The sequence below is a fragment of the Helicoverpa zea genome, chromosome 19 (genome assembly GCF_022581195.2).
Source record: "Helicoverpa zea isolate HzStark_Cry1AcR chromosome 19, ilHelZeax1.1, whole genome shotgun sequence".
NCBI lineage: Eukaryota > Metazoa > Arthropoda > Insecta > Lepidoptera > Noctuidae > Helicoverpa > Helicoverpa zea.
This window is the reverse complement of record NC_061470.1, coordinates 1,720,480-1,740,664: the sequence shown is the minus strand read 5'-3', so window position 1 is coordinate 1,740,664 and position 20,185 is coordinate 1,720,480. Positions and strand designations below refer to the sequence as shown.

General features: G+C 35.9%; 1 protein-coding gene across 2 annotated transcripts in view; it reads left to right on the top strand.

Moving 5' to 3' along the window:
• The window catches only part of LOC124639598, a 112,908-nt gene that overhangs the window by 49,259 nt on the left and 43,464 nt on the right, over positions 1-20,185 (top strand). For both annotated transcript variants that reach the window (XM_047177039.1, XM_047177038.1), the window contains exon 3: positions 5,630-5,662. The gene's annotated coding sequence lies outside the window, so the exon portion shown is untranslated. The remainder of the gene's footprint in view (positions 1-5,629; positions 5,663-20,185) is intronic.

The window sequence follows — 20,185 nt, the reverse complement described above, 5'->3', positions numbered from 1 at the left end:
AATTCTGTTATATTGGAAGTGTTATTGATTTTATTATGGACTACGGTCAGAATAAGGTTTCCGAACTAAAAATTGAGCTAAGAGAGAGGGTGCAAAAGTCACTGGTACTAAGGAAAAGCTTGTTGAAAAATTTGTTAACACAATATGATTTAGTTTTTTTTATTTACTCAACCGCAATAGTAAAACAATAATGCAGTGCTTTAATTATAAAATAAAAAAAAAACACTAAAATCGTTCACTATTCATAGTAAAGATAAGCACTTTGACAGTTATCTGGACCTGACGACTCGGTGCTGCCACCTCGTGGACGCCATTTTAGAAAACCCTCATTGAGTAAATGCAATAGGCAGTTTTTGTACGGTGGAGATTAATCGATATTTTTTTGATTCGGCTGTTTTCTCATGTATTTTTAAGAAATTTGAAATTGTCTCATGTATTTTGAGAAATTGAAAAAACGCGCTACAATTTTGGATTTGGTACATATTTTTATGTAAAATTATGTATGTTTAGTTTATTATGTTTTCTTCTTAGAAATAAATACAGTAACAAACTTACAATTTACCTCTAACAATAGGACGCCAGATATCATGTCAAAGTTCTCTACTTTGGCTGCAAAAAACTGCACAATACCTACAAATTAGTATATTGTTAAACATACAGCCATGAAGTACCTAACGTATCCGAAATAGTATAGATACAAAGAAGTGGTGCTACTTTTTTGTGCACTAAGTGTACTTACAATAGATTTTTTTGTGCGGGTTGTTTTTGCTGTGTAGAAGTATGAAGTTTGATTTTAACGATACTTGAAAGTAAGTATAGTTTGTTTAAGGGTGCTTACATAAAGAAACAGGTTGCCGGTACAGACAAACCTGTACGGGTAGGTACCGATCAGTGCAGGTATAATATTTCAATTTAATCCTATTCACTCACTTATAAAGAAACAGGTTACCTGTTTACCTGTTTCTTTAGAATATTATACCTGCACTGATCGGTACCTACCCGTACAGGTTTGTCTGTACCGGCAACCTGTTTCTTTATGTAAGCACCCTAAGTTCAGAATATTTTAAAATGGAGAAGTTTACAAAAAAAAAAAACAATAGTCTTTACCACACCCGAAAAAAAACAACTTGAAACAATATGGCATTTTCTAGTCAAGTAAAGCAAGAAAATTATACAAAATGTTTCATGATTCTTTTATACATTTTGTATGCAGTCATAAAACAATTATAATAAAATTCAACAAAAATTCTGGTTGAAAAACTAAAAAACATTAGGAAATAAAAAGTATTTTCTTTTTCATCTAGGTTTTCTGTTCTAGTAATATTATCAGAAGATATTTAAAAAAAACTCAAAATCTAGCTCAATCACATACCAACTCATCTCCCATTAAGGAAATAGGCGTAAATATAACTGTCATTTGTCCGGCATCGCCTAGCGTACCTAGGCGTAGGCTATCTAGGCGTCTAACCACTAGGCTAGGACAGGAAACCTAACGGTGCCTAGAACTTAGTGCTTGCGAGCTAGCGTGCTTAGTTCCTAGATTTTATATGTTAATGTTGAGTAGACTTTCTTTCTTTAAAGAAACTCTAATTTTCCTCTACAACTTAAAATTTTTAGTGTTTTTTTTTCTGTTAAAGGATTATGATTGTGTTTTCACATAACATACTGTAAGATTCTTCGAAACTCGCCATGCCACGTCTGAAATCTCAATCTTTCTTTTAACCACCCGTAAAAAATCAAAAAGATTTGCCTATAATATTGTTAGTAGGGTCAAAACCGTAAAAGTGAACATACGTGATAGAGAAATAGTTAGCTGGATTTCAATGCAGCTGATGTCATTGGGCTTAAAGGTAGCCATTGAAAATTTATTTCAAACTGAAACCTACATAGTGTCGACTTCCTCCTCCTCCGTGCCTTTTTCCAAACAGTGTTGGGGTCGGCTTCCAGTCTAAACGGATGTAGCTGAGTACCAGTGCTTTACAAGGAGCGACTACCCTATCTGACCCCCTCTCAACCCAGTTACCCGGGCAACCCAATACCCCTTGGTTAGACTGGTGTCAGACTTACTGGCTTCTGACTATCCGTTACGACTATATAGTGTCGAATTGAACACTACTAATTTAAATGACATTGCTATCAGGGTTATTTAATGTAACCATGTAAAACCACGAGAAAAAGTGCGAATTAAAAAATTAACCTGTTTTATAGGAAGTGTTGTAAAACCTTGGATTAGATAAGGCTCTGTCGTGAGGTTTTTTCACTTGAATTCGTAAAATTTATTCGAAATACGTGCGCGCAATGAGTTGACACGATTTAGGTAAATGTTTTGAATTAATTGAGCGATTTTCGTAATAAGGAAAGCTAGGATTTTTGGTCAAGGAAAAATTGAATTAAGAATCATCTATATTACACAAATATTATTAACAAAGTTTGGATAATGCTAGCTTCACGCAAAAACTGCTCAACGTATTTTGATGTAGCTTGGCAGTAACATAGCTTATACATTTAAACATATCTCTCAGGGAAATAGTTCCTTTGTTTAGCAGGTGAAACCGTTCATATAAACTTGTATGTTACATATTTCTTTGATTATTGTAACACTGGCTGTATATTTTATACATTTACCGTCTTACCACAAAAACTTTTAAACGTCAGTTTAAGACTTGTCTAAAAAAATTCAGATTATGACGTTGACATATGGTTCATTTTGCAGCCACAATTTTTTTAGACAAGTGTAAAACCGATGTTTAAGTTTTTGTAGTAAGGCCATAAAACTTTAAAGTTAACAATTTGCAACTCTTGCAAGAAAATAAAAATACTGCACTCATGTTATCTGCAAAATAAAATACGAAAACGAAAATGAGATTTATGCTTTAAATGTTGACCACAGACAAAGATTTATTTGAAAATAAAATCTTTTTTCTCTTGAACATGAACATAAAAAAGTTGTTATGTGTAAGTATAACTTTTATTGCCAGTTTCTTTAAAGTTCAAGTATGTTTTGAAATACATTTTTGTTTTGTTACATTGTTCTTATATTTTGATACTTAACTTTATTTTTTTTAATACTTAACTTACTTTGTCAAGCGGTATTGTTCATGGTCTGATGCTATTCATCTTGATACCTACTCACTGATTAGTGCGCCCAAATAAACTATCAGCCGACTAAAAGTTTGCAGTATGCTAGTACTCTACAGCTGATTTAAAATTTACTCAAATTTAACGTAAGAAATCCCAAACGGATATTAAAATACTTTTCTATAATCTTGAAAATAATTAAAATTCCTAAATACTTATCATGTGTGAAGATCAATGGTCTAAGCTGAGTTCAATGATCTCTGCGCCCATAGAAGAACATTTTTGCCTCGGGCGACTAGTGATGTGCAATTAGGGACTTAGTCGATAATCGTGAAAAAAATATAACGTATAGTCGACTTTAGTTTTGATTGATCACTCGTTTCGTTATGATTGAGTTTCTGAAGCTTGTATGTCGGAAGAAATGGACGGATTAATATTTTGTATAGTTTAGTTCACTGTAATAAAAAAGGTTTTCAAGTTTTCAAACTTTGTTTTTGTTTATCTGTGGACTACGGCATGGGTTGCATAATTGTTTACTTAGATTTATGTTTTTTTTGTTATAAGTTGATAACTGTTTTTTATACCTAACAAATAAATAAATAACAAGAATGAAATACTTTTCAAACGGATTTCAACATAAAAATTGACCATTCCTCAAGCTTAAAGATTAAAATACAGACTTTTAATACTTATAGACGCAAAGCAACAAATTCCCTGAAGCGCAAAATAAGCTCTTTCTATAAATAAACAAACACAATTTTAGTATTTTTTGTGTTATTTTTTAGTCCTTCGTGGTTGCGGGTGCCGGGTATCGAACCCCGACCACAAGAAAAGTACAATGTGATTTATATCTATAGTTGTATTATTCTAGGTGTGTGTCGTGGTTTTACCCGCCCGTGGCTTATAGACCACCGCGTCGCATCGCCAGGTTTTAATTTTTTATTTTTAGTGAAATCCTTATGGTTATGGTGTGATATTAAATAGGATTAACTATTTAAGAAGTCAGTTTTCGATGTGAAAATAATAAATTTAACGCTTATTACATTCAAGAATGAGCAGATTCGGTTAAAAACCTTATTGAAAAGTTCCCACGTAAAAATATGCGTTCCGTCGCAGAGCGTTTGGGCGCGTTCAACCTACCTACATAAAACTTCATTACTTTGTCGATAAGTAGTCGGAACTAATAGAATCGATTACCCCAAATTCACTAATAGTCCCATCCCTACAAATTCGTCAAGGTTATTTTGTCAACAAAATTCGAAGTACCAGTACCTATGTTAAACTTGCAATACCTATTCAGAAGGTCTCTAATTAAACGTACTTTAGCGTTAAATCAAGATTTCTCATTAAAATATTACCTTTTGAGTACCTAGTTTCTTGACACAGTTTTAACACAAGTTTACTCGCACATGTATAGTTTTTTCGTACCTACATTTTGACCATCGTGAATTAGTAGGCAACTTCAGAGCCGCAATATTAAATGTCGAGTGGGTTTTCTGCACATTCTTATACTATGTCTCAGGTGTTTCTAAGTTTGTATGCTAATAGTGCTTATCTCAGGTCATTCACCCCGCGATAAGGGGACCACTTAACAGTTGACTGTCGTCTACCGAATGGAATTTTAATAGCAAGTAATTGACAAGTTACGAGTAAATTAAGTGTTAGTGGCAATGTTGGGTAATTTTAATCTTAGTTACCTTTGAATTATTAAGGAATAATACTAAAGCTACTTAATAAATAGGTAGGTACTTAAATGTTTAATAGGTATTTCTTAAACACTGTATAGGTGCACAAACGATAAACTACATATATTTAAATACCAGTAAAGTACTATAAACTACTTTTTTTTTAATATTTTTCTGGAGTTTGTTGCGCCACTTCTCTTCTTCCCCGCAATAACACATAGGAAGTTCTTTTTGTATTTTTGACGTTCAAAAAATGCTTTTTGATTTTCAGCCTTCTTTATATGATTTTGATTTTTTAAAGTAGGTACTAAAAGTTTTCGTGCTCAGTCGACGGCAATAAGCTTCTCACATTTACGTTATTTTGTTAAAAGTTTAAAACATTAGTCGACTCTATCCTTGAAATTAAACGTGCTTGCAACATCTTAAATGCTTAAAATCTTACTTATATTATTATTTAAATTCATGACACATTATACACAAATATTTGTTGAGTAAAGGTAGCCATAACAGCAGTTTCAGAGATAAGCTTAAACAAACGTCAAACATAGCTACTAAACAAATATAATAAATTAAACGCGAAGATAAAACGTATAAAACAGTTGCAAAACAAACAACTTTGAACCAATGGGTTAACAATTTAAATATAAGAAGAATTGAAATTTATATACCTGCCAGTAAGTCTGACACCAGTCTAAGGGGTATCGGGTTGAGGAGGTCAGATAGGCAGTCGCTTCTTGTAAAGCACTGGTACTCAGCTGAATCCGGTTAGACTGGAAGCCGACCCCAACATAGTTGGGAAAAGACTCGGAGGATGATGATGATGTATATATCTGAAATACTAATAATTATTTTTATTTTTGTTTCAGATCCTCGACTAAGACATCCATTTATATTGAAAGGTAATTAATGGACAAATATTCAAACAGCTAATCTTCTTACATATATGGTATAGTTTATTTAAAAATTGTAAAAAAATTAAAATGGTAAATAGGTATGGCTTATTTAAAAATACTTTGGTTTCCCGCAGATAATGTCAAAATTAATCTAAGAATATCTTTATCCTAACTCGAGTTTGAAATATAATTGTATTATTAAGTTCTTCTACAGTTTAATTCTGTCAAAAACTTGTCTGGAAGAAATCGCTTTCAAGCGACAAGACAGTTTTTCTTGCTTACCTATCCATAGTATATAGTGTATTGCCTATATACTTTTGTCTATATACAGGTATACAATAAAGAATCATCATCCTCCGAGCCTTTTTCCCAAACTATGTTGGGGTCGGCTTCCAGTCTAACCGGATGTAGCTGAGTACCAGTGCTTTACAAGGAGCGACTGCCCTGGACTGACCTCCTCAACCCAGTTACCTGGGCAACCCAATACCCCGTGGTTAGACTGGTGTCAGACTTACTGGCTTCTGACTACCCGTAACGACTGCCAAGGATGTTCAATGACAGCCGGGACCTACAGTTTAACGTGCCATCCGAAACACAGTCATTGGTGTCTAAGATATACTTAGAAAGTACATACAAACTTAGAAAAGTTGCATTGGTACTCGCCTGACCTGGAATCGAACCGGCGCCCTCATACTCGAGAGGTTGGTTCGTTGCCCACTAGGCCACCATGACAATAAAGAATAACAAATTATATTCCACAAAGTATAATATTTTAAATAAACAAACTTTAATCAAAAGCTTGCCAAGCTCGAAAGCTCCGTGGAAGTGACGTCACAACTTCCGTCGCCGGATATTACATCATAGCGGCTAGCAAGTATTATAATATTATTATATAACAATCAAGTTATAGGTAATGTGTAGGTACTTGTAAATGGCAGAAGTTTTATTCCAAAGAGATTGTGATATGTTTGATAATCATGATGAGATTATCTAATGAGTATAAGATTGATGAGTTAAATTATAGATGTAACAATATGGGCCGTGATCTTTACCAATTTAATTTTTATTTGGCTCTCAAACTGCTGAACCGATTTATTAAACAATTCTTTCACTGTTGAGAAGCTGCTAGAATACACTAGATACTAGACCGATAGAGTTGTACTATGATTCTCTAAATACTCTACTAGAATGCTCTAGATACTGGACCAAATAGGCAGTCAAAACCTTTGAATAATTACTTGTAATTAAATTAGCTATGTAAAATGCTTCAAATCACAGAAATCTAAACTGCCTCATTACTATCCGTTTCCATTCATTTTCTTACAAAACGCAGTAATATTTCACTTCCTAATGATTGTCGAGTAAAAGTATTCACTAAGGCTGGATGTACACAGGACTACAAAAGTTGTTTTCCTCTAATACTGTATACAATTTCATAGTTATTTACACAGGCACGCGTCGCCACATTTTGTTTTAAGTAGCTCGTAAACATCAGCACGGGTCAATCGATCTTATGTCAATTATGAGTGACCTATACCGTAAAGTTTAATTGTGGGTTCTATTGTGGGTCGTTTGTGTGTCAGAATTGAGGAGTTCAGACAGGCAGTTAGAGAGGTCAGAAAAGCACAAAAACCGTAAACTAGTAGATATGCTGTAAATCAGCACTTTTGTTTTGATTTGGAACAAGAAGTGACGCATCAAACTTCCCAGCAACACAGGTCTGTCTTTTTGATGAGTTTGTCAGTTTCAACCTGAATCTGTAGTTCCAGACTGCTAGATGAAAAAAGATAAGTTACATCAAGTAAGACTGCAAACCTTCCCTAACATATTTGGAAAAAAACCTGCCAAGTGCGAGTCGGACTCGCTCACGAAGGGTTCCGTACCAGAGCAAAAATTAGCAAAAAAAACCGGCCAAGTGCGAGTCGGACTCGTGCACGAAGGGTTCCGTAAATTACAGTTGAAAAATGAAAATGAAAATGAAAAATGTTTATTTGTCTCAAACTGTCACAATAATTTTATAAATGAGACAACCCCAGTAAGTAATTAATAATACTTGTGTTGGGGCTATCTCGCTCTTTCCCTTATGTAGCAAAATTGAGACTAGGTTTTACAATTGAAGACTTAAAAGTAAATACAGACAAAATAAAGTAAAAGTAAAATTAAAAAATAAACTTAAAATATGAAGCAAAAATCTTAATCTTAATCTTAGATTTTGAGTAGCAGCAGCTCTTTGTGTTTAAAGTGATTGTGTGTGTGTGCGTGTGTGAGTGTGTGTGTGTAAGTGTGTATGTGTGTGGAACGTAAGTGTGTTTGCCTATTATGTTATGTGTCGTATGTGTGCGTGTCTTCATTAAATGTATGTATAGTAAAAAATCGCTTACTGAAGTCTGTTCAAAATAAGTTCAGTCTCCTCGTAGGTGAGTGTTTTTAGCCACTCAGTTAATAACTTTTTAGTCACGAATGCAGGCTCATTGTGGAACCGTAGCTTAGTGTTAATTTTATTGTAGATGTAGGCTGATTGGGTTGCGTATTGGCGCTGGGCGAAGGTGGTTCTGACCCTTGGGGAGTAAGCCACTGCATCCCTTCTTCTTTCCCGTCCATCTCGACTAGGTGGAATAGATTTTTGTAAATATAAGGTAGTAATTAGATAATATAATTTCCGTACTGAGAGTAGGCCACTTTCTCTGTAAAGATCGAATGTGGGATATCTATATGGTTTACAGTGTATTACTTTGAGAAGTGACCTTTGGGCTCTTTCTAACTCAAGGAGTTTAGTTTTAGTGGCCCCTCCCCACACTGGTAAACAGTATGCAATAACCGATTGAGTGAGCGCAACATAGACCCTTTTGAGTGTTTCCTGTGGCATCACATACCTGAGATTTTTAAATATCCATATGAATTTACGTACTCGTTTCGTGATAGTCTCAATGTGGGGGTGCCAATTTAAACACTCATCGACCATCACTCCCAGGTATCTTATGGAAGAGACATGTTTAATGACTTGACAACTGCATGTTTGGTCTATAGAGTCAGAGCATGTGTGTATTCTAATTTTAATTTTAAATTCTGCACTTGGTTTGGACCGTATACTGGGGGAAAAGCAAATGTAATTTGTTTTAGGAACGCTTAGGGTAAGTAGATTTGCTTTGAGCCATCTGTCTACAACTACTAGTCCTTGCTCGGCATGATAGCACACAGCTTCCCACGTCTCACCGTGATAGACTATGGCTGTGTCGTCTGCGTAAGAGAAGATTTTCCCCCCACTGTTAGGTAGGTTGCAGAGTTCATTAATATACAACAGGAACAGTGGGGGGCCCAAGACTGAGCCCTGTGGAACTCCAAATGCAATGTTTTCCTCTTCGCTACATGAGTCACCTACTTTAACTAGCTGTCTCCTTGACTGGAGGTAACTGTCGAAAAGGGAGAGAGCCTTCCCTCTTATTCCAATTTCCTCTAGTCGTTGCACAAGAATGGAAACAGATACGGTGTCAAATGCCTTTTTTAGATCAAGGAACACTGCAACGCATTTATAACCCTTATCAACCTTATCAGCAATCTCAGACGTTAGTGCAGTGACCGCATCCAGAGTTGACCGACCCTGCCTGAAGCCATATTGTGAGTCAGAGAGAATTTTGTATTTATTTAGATAGCTTGTAAGTCTTCTATTTATTATCTTTTCTATTATTTTCGAAATTGCTGGTAAGACAGATATCGGGCGATAGTTGTTGACATCGCATCTGTCACCACTCTTGTGCACCGGTGTTATGATAGAACGTTTAAGCGCGGTAGGAAATATGCCCGTAGTAAAGCACAGATTAGTTAACTGACTAATAAGAGGAACTACTAATTCTCTAGCTAATTTAAGGAACCCCACAGGTATGCCATCCCACCCCGTAGCACACCCTGAGTCAAGCGACCCAAGTATGCTATCCACTTCAGCCGGGTCTGTCTCCAGCAACACGAATGAGTTACTTTGATATAATGCACTAGCGTTATTGATAGAAATAGATGTTTGTCCAGTTAGGGTTATAATTTCTTCCGCAAGTGTTTTTCCGATGGTCACAAAGAATTGGTTTACCCGGTTTAATGAGTTAATTGGATTTGGTGTGATGTGTAGTAGATGAGTGCTAGGTACCTTAGGGTTTTTATAATTAGTGATGTCATTTATTTTAAGCCAAAGTTGTTTAGAATTATTTAAAGAATCTGTTATTTGTTTTTTATGATATTGTCGTTTCAGTTTATTAATCAGATTAGAACAATATGTGCGAAAACGTCTGTAAGTTATAATTAAAATAACATTAAAAGGGTCTTTCCTCTTTTGTAACTGTAGTTTATTTCTAAATCTAATACATTTTAGAACGCCTACAGTTATCCAGGGCTTTAGGGTACGCTTGGAGCTGGACACTGCTATGATACAAGTGTTTCTGAGGAGGGATGTCCTAATCGCGTCTATTAACGCGTTGGCTAGAATGTTTGGGTCTCTATGCATGTTTATAGAAGTTATGTCTGTGCTTAAAAGGTATTTATAGGCATGTTCCCAGTTTGTTATAGTTTTATATTTGACATAATTCTTGTTATGATATGAGTGGGATATATTTTTATTTCATTTTTAAGCTCGATACAATTTTTCTGGGAACGTCTCTGTAGATCCTCCAGCCTATCTTCCAGGATGGTTATATATTCCCGGTCTTTTTTTGTTTGCAATTCAAGAGATTGTATCTTTTTTTGAAATTCATCATACAGGTTAGACAGACCTTCGACACTCGCTTCTATTTTGCTGTTAGATTGTTGAATGTCCTTTAAATTTGATGTTATTGTCGTCAGTTCATTCTTTTGAATGTTAGTAAATGTTGAGAGCATTTTCTTCACTTCTTCCTTGAAGCTGCTAAATTCGGAAATCAGTTTTTCCTCTTTTGTGTTTTTGCTTCGAACGGTAATGTAATTTGGGGGTGTCTTATCGATCTCCATGTCGTTCGCAATATCTAAATCTGATGATGATTTATTTAGCTGTGATGAAGACATGTTACCAGGACACTGTGAGTCACAAGTGATTGATACTATTGAAGCTGTCACTTGAAGTATCTGTCCATGCGAAACTATTTTCTGATGAAGAATCCATCAAAGGCAGTCTTACTTTTAAAAATAATAGTATAATCTATTCATAATTTCCTGAATGTTTGTTGAAGCATAATTTTATATGATAACATAACCTAATCCCTGTAGCTATGAATGATTAGAGCTATGACTGAGTTAAATCAACCTATCTCAAAAACTATAAGAGATACTTTGATCAAACCAAAAATCGTTGAAAGAGTTAATTAGCATGCATCACCTCTATTTTTTTTAGAATTTTATACCCCGTAGTTATAAAAATAGAGGGGGGGGGACATACTTTTTACGACTTTGAGAGCTGATATCTCAAAAACCGTTCACTTTAAGAAAAATGTTTTTTAGAAAACTTTATATCATTTTAAAAGACCTTTCCATTGATACCCCACACGGGTATGTACATCGAAAAAAAAAATTTCATCCCTCAGTTACATGTATGGGGGGCCCCACCCCCAATTCTTTTTTTTACTATTTAGTGTCATATTTTTGTAGCGGTTCATACAACACATATTCCCATCAAATTTCATCACTGTAGTACTTATAGTTTCCGAGTAAATCGGCTGTGACAGACGGACAGACGGACAGACGGACAGACGGACATGACGAAACTATAAGGGTTCCGTTTTTGCCATTTTGGCTACGGAACCCTAAAAAAACAAAATATTTATTTTATTCTAGTTTTCAGTATTTGTTGTTATAGCGGCAACAGAAATACATCATCTGTGAAAATTTCAGCTCTCTAACTCTCACGGTTAATGAGATACTGCCTGGTGACAGACGGACGGACGGACGGACGGACGGACAGAGGAGCGAAAACAATAGGGTCCCGTTTTACCCTTTGGGTACGGAACCCTAAAAAGACTACGCTTAAACATGAAAGGTCAAAATTGTCGGATATGGAAAGATTTACATACCCAACTGTGCAGGCTCTAAGTAATATTTCCGAGCTGAATCGAGGTTACGGTGTTAATGAGTATATTGTAGTCAATAGACATCAAGTGCTCATTATCATTAGCTTCGGCGCCTTTTCTCTAGTCATATGGCACGTCAGTAGGGAAATTGTGATGCGTGCCAATATGACTTTCTTTAGCTTTAACAGTTATTTATTAGAAAACTGTTGAATAAATTTAATGCCTAGATGATTCATCATTGATTCATATTTTTATTTGGAGAAATAACTTCATAAAACATATGCTTTAAAACTCTTTAATTATGCTTAGGTACTTAATATGCGATTAAATTTTCTAATAGTGCTTTAAAATTGGCTATTTAAGACTAGAAATCACAACTGACAGTTTACGATATAATGTTCAAACTCACATACTGAATTATTATCTCACTGCCAGGCAAAGGCCTCCCTAATTTATTCAAGCACAATTCTCCATCATACCAGTACCTATTATAAAAAATAACAACAAACATCAAAACAACGGAAAAAATATTTCACAACACACAAACAACAAAACAGAATAATTCCGTCAGACGCATTAAAGTATGCACTTGCAGTAAAAACTTATGCATTTGTGCATGTTCTGTAATTGCTCCGAGCGAGGTTTCCGACTTTCATTTAGCGTTAAATGCATGAAAAACGAATAAACAGGCGCCGTTGTACAGTGCAGTTATGTGCAGTGGGTTAAGTCAGAAAACACATACATTTTTTCTTTAATAACACGTGACGATTATAGGAAAAAAGCTAAAATAAAGTTAAGGTGTATAATTGAATGAAAAAAAAATGGAAGAATAGTTAAGAGATTCGGTGAATCAATTTTGACTAAGTTTTGAGTAAGCTAGAGTTTAAAATAAGGCCAAATTCGTTCAATAATTTAAATAATTACGTGTAACAAAAATACTATATTTTTTTTGTGTCAATCTAGGTCATACCTGTGCCACTCTTTAAATTTATATCAAGTCACCTTGTCAAAGCAAACTTTCTCATTTTAATAATCTACCAAATACAAGTTACAATAATCTTCACTCCAAAAGCCTTATCTATCTCAGTTCTATCAAAACTGTTTCCTTTACAATCACGATAATAATAGTTTCACTAGGTCACCTAGATTCCATTCATATTGTCTCAGGCTAAACAAAAGATGATCGAACTAAAATATAATTTCTCTTGACTTGCGTACGTGGGCACAGTTCATCAAAAAGTTAACATTAATTATAACATTAAAAATAAATATAATAGTTAACGTTCGTTAATCGTTTTAAATTAAAAAGTTGCAATTTTAACAAAAATAACACAATTCAAAATTAACTTCTTCCTCTTCTTTAGAAATATTTAAATTTTTTATGTTCAGTGTTTCGCACACATCAGTGTCAGTATATAATTTTATCGGAAGTTAACAAGAGCGTTAATTATTGAAGTTAACTTAAAAGTTAATCCTTTAAGCAGTTTTTCACTCAAACTCAAAAACGTTTACTCAAATTAAGCTGACAAACCAGCACTTTTAGAACGTCAAAAACAAAAGACAGCCCCCAAAACGCCACCCTTCACCACTTCGTATGTGTTTTTACTGGGAAGAAGAAGTGGCGCAACAAACTCCCCAGCAACAGTTAACTAGTCAGCCATTTGCAGATTTTTGTCGACTTGGTTTACTGAGTGCACTGCATTGTAGCATTTTTTTATGAACAAATGTATGTCTAGTAGTTTTATTTCATTCTGATTGAGTTTTATTGTGAACTGAACCTGCATTATGCATTTAAATGAGTTTATCTTGGTAAGAAAGAAAACTATCACTTTCATTGTTGATTATTTCTACGATGCATTTTGAATACATTAAGGCTACTTGTAGTGAAACTTTTGGTCGGCCGATACTTTTAACGAGCTAATGTAGAGATGCATGGTAATGCGTACATTAGAATTTACGTACATTAATGCGCAAGTCAAGCGTTTTGACGGCTAAAAATGTTGATGGAATCCACGATCAATATAAAACTAAGAGAGTAAGCCGAGTTTGGGCTGCAGTCTAAAAGAACTGTCAAAAAGCTATCTAACTTGTAATTTGCAGATCTTCGATAATCGAAACAGTTAGACTGTCTTATCATGGAGTATTATGTAACCCAATAAACTTAAAAAGGTTATAGTCCATCCGTCTACAATAACGGGCAACTAGAATCAAACTTATTTATATTTTTGACGTTCATGAGTGCTGGTTGCAGGCTTAGATGAAATAAAATTATTACCTGAAACCCAGCCTCCATATAATTGGGAAAAAGCTAGACCTACAAAAATTAAAAAAAAATGTGACATCAATGGTGGTCACCCACCTACAAACCGTTTGTCATTGCTTAACTTCAACAAAAGCCTTAATATAATACGATTAAATAACTCATACTTTTTAATCTAGGTGACAAAAGGAGATGGCCAAAAAAAAACCCAGAGTCGACAGAAACTTCGTATGTATGGTTGGATTCAGTATAATGTGTAGATTACAAAAAGTATTTCATATCATCTGAAAACCATGGGGTTCTCTTTTTACAAGGCTTTTTCGATGAAGATTTTAGTACATAAAAAAGCTTAACTAAGTTAACTTTACTGTTTGCTGTTCATTAGAAGTTGTGCATAGGGTAAAAACTTTACACTCAGGTGTATGTCTGTTAGCACTATACAAGAGTGAAGGTTTAGAGCTGAGCTGATGATGGAGAATAGAGAAGGTCAAGGGAACTCGGCAATGGTAAATATGAACTACCTCGTATTTGGGCTTATAATATTCGCATTGACGAGAACTTTGAACTTGAACTCAGAGAGTACAAATAATAATAAAAAAAGGTTTTTTTTAACTTTTAAGTTTTTTTTTTAATTAACCTTTGCCAGTTCAGAAGTTTACACATAACAGGGAAACCAAGTAGGTAAGGTCGGTACCTTATCGTATCTGCAATGGAGTGGTTCATGTCAATAGTGCAATGGGAGGGGGTCAAACTCAAGACCTTTTAATTACCAGGCAAACTCTGTAACTATGGTGATATTACTATTCACATGTATAATGTTAGTATACATTGTTTTTTATGGTCCTTTTTGGAAATAATCTTTAAAATCAACATAAATTCAACATAACCTATTTTTGTTAAAATATGATATAGCTCCTATACCCCATGGATTTCAGGCTGGACTTTTTGGCACCATCAAAGGTCTATCATAAAGAACCCATTGGTACCCATTTCGTTGCTGTCGATTCTGGGTTTTTTTACTATGAAAAATTGGCCATCTCCTTTTCGAAGTTTAATGGACACGTATTATTTCGTCAGGCGCGGAACTGGCAGCACGCACAAAAGAGGTTTTTATGTTTATTTCTATTTTTAAATATTTCAATAAGCGTTTATTGTGACACTGTTGTCGTGCTGAAGTACGTCAAACTTGTTTTAGGGTTCCGTATCTATATACCAAAGGATAAAGCGGGACAGTTACTGAGACTTCGCTGTCTGTAGGTTATCTCTTATGAACCGTAATAGTTAGATAGTTGAAATATTCACAGATGATGTTGCTGCCTTACAAAATGAACTGAAAAAAATAAAAACAGTATTTTACGGTACACACACATACATATACAGTTCTATAGGTGACGGTACAGAACCCTCCATCCGCGATTGCTATTCGCACCTCACTAAATTTTTTTATTTAGTATGAGTGTAACAGGTTCATGAATATTTTTGTAAGTAGGTATTTATAGTGCAATGCTTCTTTTGCTTGTATTTTATTTTTACCGCTCACATACCAACTTAAAAAACTTTATTATTTTACCTATAAATTCTTCTAAAAGTACATAAAGCTGTAATTTACTACATATACTATATCTACTCTTTCAAAATATTCCCCACAAAAAAAAAAACCACGCCAAGCTTCGAACGGAAAACAAAGCATTTCTATTCGCAAGCACGTACGCGCGGGCGCAGGCTCACCCACACACACGCAACTGTGACTAACGGACAACAATACGTTGTTAGGCTTCCACGGAAAACATTACTTATACTTTTACTTACTATTACTGGTTAAACTTGCTGGTCGACGAGTATTAACTTATATTATAGAGCTGAAGAGTTTGTTTGAACACGCTTATCTTAGGAAGTGCTGGAGTGATTTAAATATTTTTTCAGTGTTAGAGCGCCTATTTATGGGCAAAGGCCGTAGAATTCTAAGTACCAGTGTTTTGGGCTGCCTGATTGTTTGAAAGAGTTACCGTGGCCCTGGTACATAAAAGGCATACGACGGTTTTTAGTCAGTAAGAGTGACACTCCCTCACCGCTGCTAACCCACAGCGGGAGCGGTCATTTAATGATTTTAGACGTAGTTAAAAAAGTACCACTGTTTTACATGGAGCAATTTCCTATCTGATCTCCTCAACCTTGCCGGGCAACTCTTTTGGAAGATTGATTGTCCGAATGTCTGACTTCTGACTACCAATAACGACTGCAAAAATGTTCAAATTACAACAGGGAGCCTCCAGCTTAACGTGCCTACCAAATCACATGTAAACTTTAAAATAGTCGCTTAACACCGAAGAATAAATCAAATTCAAAGACACTATTTTCAAACTGACGTCTAAACTAATAAAGATAACTTAATTGTCAGACAATTAACTTGACCGTACTTATGTAACCGTTATCGCTAACTGTAGTAGTAACGGCAGAGCGGTGCCAATTTTAACTTTATTAAGGTGGTTACACACTTGTGTAAGTATGACAAATAATTGCTGTGGTATCGCGAAAGTATATACTGATATTATATAGCTGAATTTTGTTTATTTATCTAGTTTGATTAAAAGGAGTAAGCTCAAGAACTATTGGACAGAACACAGGATTGAAAAAAATAATATAAGACTTTTTATTAGGTTCAGTGACGCGAAACCGCACTGGCAAAAGCTTTTTGAGAAAAATATTCCAGCATATTGGATGACGTCAAGATCAAATACATTTTTTATCTAGTTAACATTGGACCAAAACATTAAATGTAATCCTACCTTTAGCTAAAGTCCCTCTCAGACGACACTATTATGGACGCGCGATGATATGGTCGTAAATGTCTGTTTTATTAGAATGTAATTATAGCACCGTATTATAGCTCGTAAGTCTGGTTTGAATACTTTCGGATTTTTAGTACCAGCCTCGTTTTTAGATTTATGCCATCCCCTGAAATACTTTCTTCCTGCCCTTTTATAATTACAGGGTAAAATTACCCGATAAATTATAACTGTAGCATACTTTTGTCTGAAATTATCCTCCGAGCCTTTTTTTCCAACTATGTTGGAGTGGCTTCCAGTCTTACCGGATTCAGCTGAGTACCAGTGCTTTACAAGAAGCGACTGCCTATCTGACCTCCTCAACCCAGTTACCCACGCAACCCAATACCCCTTGGTTAGACTGGTGTCAGACTTACTGGCTTCTGACTACTACTATACTTTTGTCTGAAATATAATGAAGTAGATAAATAAGTGATTATTGGTACAAAACTAAAGGTAAATTGGTTTGTTTATCTCTGCAACTACTGGACTATACCATTTATCGATGAAGTACACACATCAGTGTCTACGCGGGACTCGGATAAAACCGACTATTTTTATACCTTACAATTAACCAATACATGACAACTGTAAAAATATGGTATTACCTTAATAAATAACAGATGACTTAAGAAAATAACATCAACGATAGTAGAACCATGTGAGAGGGGCTTAACCTTTAGTCACGTGTAACTTGACACCGTTCCGTTCCACGCTCGCGTCGGAAAGAAAGAAAAAGTACTTACTTACATGAAGATAATTGTACGAAGTGTCAACGGTACATTTAGTGCCGTAGTGTTGGTACATTTGTATTGTTATTGAACTTGAAAGAAACAATGCACATTCGGATTTAAAAATTACAATATGTGGAATAATTTTCAACGTAGACAGAAATGTTGGTATTGTCTTTTTGATCGGCTACATTTTTCTTCAATACGCAAATTAACCGTATTCTTAGGTTAAGGAACCATTTGACCAAATGAAAACAAGATTGAAATGTTTATGTAATGGGTACCCCCAAAACCTAATCCCCTATTTTGCTTAACAATTCTTTTAGGCTGTTTTATATACGCGAACAATCAGATTTGACACCTGAAAATACCCATATGAAATTCCAGAAAACGTTTTTGAAGAAATTTTCAGACAAACTCCTATTCAGTATCCCCCTTACTTGTAAAAATCTCTAATCACCTTCTAAGCAACATTTTAACTAATCACTACTTAAAGTCTTAAGTGGTGATTAAATGTTAGTTATATAAGCTAGGGTTAAGCTAGGGTATGATCTCCTAGCCTTAATCAGAAATAAAACGTCAATTCGTATCACAATAACTTCTTGTATTCACTTTTAAAACACAATTTAATATCAATCGTAAGAAAATATAGTTTATCAGTCCACGAAGGAAGCGCATGGGAAGCGCGCGCTCTAACTGTCAAAATCTCTTTTTAGTGTTGTCCTCACAGTAGAGGTAGTGTTGTCCGTATAAAACTAAAATGATTTAGTATACTTCGGTAAATATAGTATAGTTCCTTAATGTATGAAAAGAGAATATAACAACACAGGATAATATTAGTCTAACATTCGGCCATTCTGACCACTAAGTTTGTCCTCAAACTTCTCAAAGTCAAAGTCAAATCATTTATTTCATTTAGGCCTTTACAAGCACTTATGGACGTCAAAATTATAACTAAGTTTGATTCTAGTTGCCCATTCCAAAAGTAGCTTCCTATGGAGAAGAACGGGCAAGAAACTCCATGGTTACTCTTTTTAAAAATAATATAGTATTACAATTTGTATGTATTGATACATACAGTAAAAGCATGCGAAGATCATGTAGAATCGCAAAGACAAATGAGAGTAAAGTGACAATTAAAATGCTACATGGTGTTCACATTTACAAATTGGTTTATATTTTGGTACAAAGTTAAAGGTCAAAGTCAAGAGGTTATTCGCCAGCAAGAAGTCATGACTGTGCCACCTTTACAGAGCTGCGTTCCTAGGACTGCCTCGAGGCCTTCACTCTTACTGGAGCCATCCACGCCTTCCAGCCAATCTAAACTCACGACATCTGCATTTGACCCCTCACCGCAAAGCCAAGAGGATGTCCACCAACAAGGCTTCACGATCGTGCCAACCTTCCAGAGTCGTATCTTTAACTAGGACGGACTGCATCGTGGCCTTCACTCCAACTGGAGCCATCCACGCCTTCCAGCCAATCTCAACTCACGACATCTGCATTTGACCCCTCACCCCAAAGCCAAGAGGATGTCCACCAACAAGGCTTCACGATCGTGCCAACCTTCCAGAGTCGTATCTTTAACTAGGACGGACTGCATCGTGGCCTTCACTCCAACTGGAGCCATCCACGCCTTCCAGCCAATCTCAACTCACGACATCTGCATTTGACCCCTCACCGCAAAGCCAAGAGGATGTCCACCAACAAGGCTTCACGATCGTGCCAACCTTCCAGAGTCGTATCTTTAACTAGGACGGACTGCATCGTGGCCTTCACTCCAACTGGAGCCATCCACGCCTTCCAGCCAATCTCAACTCACGACATCTGCATTTGACCCCTCACCGCAAAGCCAAGAGGATGTCCACCAACAAGGCTTCACGATCGTGCCAACCTTCCAGAGTCGTATCTTTAACTAGGACGGACTGCATCGTGGCCTTCACTCCAACTGGAGCCATCCACGCCTTCCAGCCAATCTCAACTCACGACATCTGCATTTGACCCCTCACCGCAAAGCCAAGAGGATGTCCACCAACAAGGCTTCACGATCGTGCCAACCTTCCAGAGTCGTATCTTTAACTAGGACGGACTGCATCGTGGCCTTCACTCCAACTGGAGCCATCCACGCCTTCCAGCCAATCTCAACTCACGACATCTGCATTTGACCCCTCACCGCAAAGCCAAGAGGATGTCCACCAACAAGGCTTCACGATCGTGCCAACCTTCCAGAGTCGTATCTTTAACTAGGACTGCATCGTGGCCTTCACTCCAACTGGAGCCATCCACGCCTTCCAGCCATCTCTAACTATGACTGCATCGTGGCCTTCACTCCAACTGGAGCCATCCACGCCTTCCAGCCATGCTAACAAATCGTCAACAATATAATTGCATAAACTCTCACTACGATAAACAATTTCTGCGAATATTTTCATTTCATTTCATTTTGAATCCAAACTGTGACTTGTGTACATTGCCATTTTAACAAATTGGCAACCATATACTTGTACAAATTCTTACTACGGTAAACAACTTCACGTCTAGTATTTGGACTTGTATACTTTATCAAAACATTCAAGTTTAACAGAGTAAGTTAATCTTACTATCACTGTGACTGCAACGAGGAATTCACTCCTATTTGGAGCTATCTACGCCTTCTAGTCATGTTAACAAATTGACATCAAGATCCTTCTATC